This window comes from Haliotis rubra, unplaced genomic scaffold, assembly GCF_003918875.1.
Source record: "Haliotis rubra isolate DU_JTF1 unplaced genomic scaffold, ASM391887v1 Scf67, whole genome shotgun sequence".
Taxonomy (NCBI): Eukaryota; Metazoa; Mollusca; class Gastropoda; order Lepetellida; family Haliotidae; genus Haliotis; species Haliotis rubra.
Window position 1 is genome coordinate 408,208 of NW_025767379.1, and position 6,230 is coordinate 414,437.

A 6,230-nucleotide genomic window follows, 5' to 3' on the forward strand; every position below is an offset into this window, starting at 1 on the left:
GGGAATCACTTTAACAAGCGATTGTACTAGGTCAGGCCGACATCTTTTGACTTTCCCTCGTACACCATGCAATGAAATATTCATGCAATTATGCTACAAATGCTGAGAAAGCCTGAAGCCTGTGATCAAGCCTTTGTATTGATTAGATCACTTGAATACATAACACCATTGTATATAGATGTTGTACATATCAAGCATGCAACCTTCGAACAGACAGGACCAGCAGAGATGACCCACCAAGGTCATGTGGAACAGTGGCTGAATTAGCAACATGTAAACATGTAAACCAACATGTAAACCAACATGTAAACATCGGGTCTCATTTCTTTTGTTAATGAAATTGACATGTATTGTCTAAATCTAATAAATGATCATTGCTTTCAGGTTAAAATAACCAAACTAATCTGAAAGTTTGAACATCATGTCAAAAGCTAATATTTAGAATTGGAATTGTTTTCATATATACTGGACAAAAATAGTTAGGGATATATGTAACTTTTGAAATTATGAATAATGATCTATTTATTCAATGACACTCTGATAAAATATCAATCATAAAAATACCAATATCCCTAACTTATTTTGTCCAGTATAGTTTGTTGTGCATTCTGAAGGAAAGTTTGTTTTGTTCAAAGGTCATGTCAAATGCTCACAATGATTGACACAGCAACTTTGTACTATTGTATATGTTGTTTATACAAACAAGCTCACAGAGTCACAAGTTAGTATTGTTTGTGATATGTAATTATTTTTGAATGATTAAATGAGTTTTTATGTGTGACTGTCATCAGGTCAGGAACTGTATGGTGAGGTATGAGATGCTTTATAGTGAGGTATGAGATGCTTTATAGTGAGGTTTGAGATGCTTTATAGTGAGGTTTGAGATGCTTTATAGTGAGGTTTGAGATGCTTTATAGTGAGGTATGAGATGCTTTATAGTGAGGTATGAGATGCTTTATAGTGAGGTTTGAGATGCTTTATAGTGAGGTTTGAGATGCTTTATAGTGAGGTATGAGATGCGTTATAGTGAGGTTTGGATGCTTCATAGTGAGGTATGAGATGCCCAGTCAGCTCTAGATGCTAGGCGTGGTGGTCACTGTGAGTCCCAGCTCTAAGTCTATTTATGTCTTGGTAGAAGTCACAAGGCCTTGTTCAGTGAGATGCCTAGAAGTGGAGCAGCCCAGGGGTTAAAGCGTTCACTTGTCACGCTGAAGATCCAGGTTCGATTCCCTACATGGGCACTATGTGTGAAGCTCAGTTCAGGTGTCCCCTGCCGTGATATCGCTAGAATATTGCTGAAAGCGATGTAACACCCAACTCAATCACAAGAAGAGCAATGGCCTTTGTGCGCTATGGTTGTGCTATATGTCTGTGTGCTTTGCTTTTCAGTGCTGTACTGTGCTGTACATGTGTATCTGCAAACCTCTGAAACAAAGCAATACTCACCCTTTGCCCATGATTACGCTTTATGCTGTTCAGTGACATTGTACTTGTCTTGCACATATTGCACAGTGTGGGCGGTGGGGGTAGCGTACTGGTTAAGGTGTTTGCTCGTCACGCTGAAGACCCGGGTTTCGATTCCCCATGTGGGCACAATATGTGTAACCCATTTCTGGGTCCGCTGCTGTGATATTGCTGGAATATTGCTAAAAGCGGCATAAAACTGAACTCACACACTCTTGCACTGTGTAATGTGCCCACTCATGAACATTGTCAATTCTTCACTGGTATGCATACACTTGACTACTCCAAAGTAATTCACAGGAACACAGGCACTACGTTCCTCCATCCTGTGTCAGTATTCTCATTGGTATTCTTCTGGTCATGTATGGCTATATTTAAGCATAGGATGAAATAATTTTGAGCGTATTGTACCAGAAGTCATATGAGCACAAATCCATGCCAGAACTTTGTACAAACCATGTGAATGACTACAATTGCCTGGCATTAAATCACAGTGTCTATAAGATGTCTTGAGTCAAGGCCTATGGTTTTAAACAAGAAACACTGCTGTTGTTACTGGCACTGCTTGGTCACATGGCTCTTAGTTTTCCTGGGGCGGTGGGGTAGCCTAGTGGTTAAAGCGTTTGCTCATCACGCCAAAGGCCCAAGTTCGATTCCCCACATGGGTACAATGTGTGAAGCCCATTTCTGGTGTCCCCTGCTGTGATATTGCTGGAATATTGCTAAAAGCAGCGTAAAACTAAACTCACTCATTCACTCACAGTTTTCCTCTCCAAGAAGCAGGCTACAGCCTGGTTCCTTGGTTGGAACTAGCTCCTACTACATCACATAGCAGCAGCAGCCGTTCACGGGTATTGAGGGAACATGGTGTGAAACAATCACTCGAAGCATTGATGGATAAAATGCATGCCTCCCTAATACTTTACCAATATGCACTGTTCTACCTATGTGTACAATAATTGCTGTTCAGGGTCCCGATCCACAGTGTGTTCGTAACGTTACGACCTGTCATAACTCTACACTTTATCATAGGCTTTGTGTAGTGCAACGGATCGGGCCCCAGCACTACGCCAGTGTATATGATGTCCTCTGTTCAGCTCCGTGCCTCTTGTGTACAGTGACAGATGTTGAGCAATGTGCCTTTTTGAGCAGTGCCATGCCTGTGTGTACAATGTCTGCTCGCAACACTATGCCTACAAGTACAATGTCTGCTGTCAACAATACGCCTACAAGTACAATGTCTGCTCTCAACACTATGCCTACAAGTACAATGTCTGCTCTCAACACTATGCCTACAAGTACAATGTCTGCTCTCAACTCTATGCCTACAAGTACAATGTCTGCTCTCAACACAATGCCTACATGTACAATGTCTGCTCTCAACTCTATGCCTATGTGTACAATGTCTGCTCTCAACAATATCCCTACAAGTACAATGTCTGCTCTCAACACTACGCCTACGAGTACAATGTCTGCTCTCAACACTATGCCTACAAGTACAATGTCTGCTCTCAACACTATGCCTACGAGTACAATGTCTGCTCTCAACACTATGCCTACAAGTACAATGTCTGCTCTCAACACTATGCCTACAAGTACAATGTCTGCTCTCAACACTATGCCTACAAGTACAATGTCTGCTCTCTACACTATGCCTATGCGTGTAATGCCTACTGTTAGCACTATACCTGTGTGTAATGTCTACTATTCAGCTCTATACATACAAGTAAAATGACTGCTTGGCTGTGCTATATGTGTTCGATATCTGCTAATTAGCTGTGTCCATGTACATATTATCTGTTGCACAGTACTGTGCCTATATGAACACTGTATTTTTGCGAAGCACTGTACCTATGTGTTATGTTCAGTGCCATAGCTGTGAACCAGTGTATTGTGTGATCACAGTATACTTATTTACACAGATATATTTGGATCCACTTTTCATTCCAGAAGTCAGTGTGCACACATATTCTGTACATTTTATCACTTTACACAGTTTTAATAAAACATCTTTTACTGCATTTGATCGTCTGTACTTTGTGGTCGTTTACCAGTTTCGACTTCCAGTTTTCAGTTGCCATGGTGATTCTATCTGTAGGGAACAATAGATCAGGTGCCCAATCACTGTGACTGTTGGCTGTGGCCAATCATAACTGGATGATACTTTTTGCTTGAGGTTGTAATGGTTTATCTGGAGTTCCTGACAACAGTGTGAGGCAGCATTCACAGCATTCCATTGTAGCCAAATAGATGTAAAAATACGTTGCTTATTTTACTTATCAATAGATCCCACAGTTCCCTTCCATTAAATAAACATTGTACTGATGTCCTACAAGTTGTGTTTGTGTGTGGTTTAATGCCACATTCAGCAATATTCCAGCTATATGGCGGAAGTCTGTAAATAATTGAGCTGGGAGCAGAAAATCCGGTGATCAACATCATGAGCATTGATCTACGCATTTGGGATATGATGACCTGTGTCAACAACCAAGTCAGTGAACCTGCCCACCCGATCCCATCCCATTAGTGGGTTGCAGAAGCATCTTACAAGCTTGATAGTAAGTGCAGAAGACCAATTTAACCGGATCTTCACAGTATGAGCAGCATAGACAGATGCTTTTCATTTAACAGGAAAAGGATCAGCAGATGGGTCTGTCAAGGTTAAAAAACACTGCAATTAACCACCATCTTCTGACAGGCTTCATCCCTATGATGAAGAGGTAGGGTAGTCTAATGGTTCAAGCGTCCGATCATCACACTGAAGACCTGGGTTCGATTCCGTACATGGGTACAATGTGAAGCCCATGTATGTTGTCCCCGCCGTGTTATTGCTGGAATATTCTAAAGCGGTGTAAAACCATACTCTCTCACTGTGTTTATTTATCTCGGAATGTTTAACTCTCAGCAATGACACGACGTTGTTGATCGCTTGAAAGGCCCGGTCGGGCCACCGGGTAATGCTAAAAACGGATTGCAAGATATTAAAACGAAATGTGTGCATCTGGGCAGATAAACATCCATCGTTCACACATCTATAGTTTTTCCCAAGTGTGAATCAAAATACATATTTAACAATGAAATAAAAGGAAAACTGTGACAACATACCAAATGTCCCGGAGATAAGACACTTCTTCATGCTGGGGTTCTCTGATTAACCAATATTGGTTCCTGCTGAAGCATCACGGGTTGTTTTATATGGAAGTGGATATTGCCGAATGTCAATGGTATGAGAGCTTTTACATATAGGTTAGAGCTCTTACAAAATTGTTGATGTTACTAGAATTACAAATAAAAAGCAACATTTTTTCATAGAAATATATATTATGATAACATTTTCCACCATAAAACTAAAGTGCCTGTCTGCTCACAAATGAAGCACGTTCTTTGAAAATATGTGTATTATAATGACGTTCAAAGATTAAGGTCCGGATTGTCAAAATGAACCTAAACCTCACAGATGCCTTTACAAATATGGTTACATATATGGTATAGAATTATATCTACCTAAAGAAAGGTTTTATTGCGTAACTTTCATCACGTTTATTTCCAAGAACGTATATTTCTTAACTATCGACATCCTTGTTTAATGAACGCTCGATCTTTATGGACGGGGTAGGGGTGGCCCGACCGTCCACCCGACATTAGCAGAGTTTACCGGACATTCACATTGTTCTTCTTTGCCTCGTAATGCATTTCGGGTGGTGGGGTAGCCAAGTGGTTAAGGCGTGCGCTCGTCACGCCGAATACCCGGGTTTGATTCCCACATGGTTGCAATGGGTGAAGCCCATTTCTGGTGTTCCCCGCCGTGATATTGCTGAAATATGGCTAAAGCGGTGTAAAACTTAACTCTCCCACTCCCTCATGAGTACGGTGGGCGAACCTGTAAATAAGTTCGAAATAGGTACAGTTATACTAATATGAAGTCAATTAAGCCAATATGACATCACAGTTGCCAAGCGCCAAATGTCAAGCTCTCCCGGATCCCCAAAAGTGTGAAATAACTGTCGATTTGTTATATTTGTTCCAAAATGTCCCTAGCTACACAGTATTGTCTGACAATTACAACAAAAGGGAAAACAAAACAGCAATTCTTGATCAGTTTTAAGAGATGCACATACCCTTAAAATGAGTGAGTGTGAGTGAGTTTATTTTGTAGCAAACAGCAATATGCTCAAACACCAAGTGTACCCTTTCATATGAATCGCAACCCGGGTCTTCAGCGTGACGAGCGAATGCTTTAACCACTTGGCTGCATCGCCGGCCATTAAATGTAAGGATTCCAGTAAGTGTGCGTGTTGTCAAGGCGATATGTTGCAACACGACCCTGTATTTGTGTACATCGTGTAACTGTCTAAGTTTATACGTATCATATGCCTAACGTTGGCCTGTTTACACCATCATCCTCAGCTACTGTATATATCGGCATTCAAACTGTATTAGTTCATGTGTTTATTTGAAACAAATCGAGTCAACCCTTGTCCTGGCCATTGGTCCTGGCGGGAAGGCAACAGTATTTGATAATGAATCGTTAGTTAATCTGAGGACTTTGAGAAATAGGTCAACATTTGATGCTTAACACTATCAATTATATACAGCAAACACAAATTTATGAGTTTAAGTTATATTGCCAATAACAACATAAAAGTACTTCATACACACGTGTTATTATCTTAGCAAGCTATTTCTTCTGGTAGGCAGGTGGCCTTCAACCATCAAAAGGGAACCAGTCTGGTGGTACAGATTTACGAGATCTGTCACAAAACAGT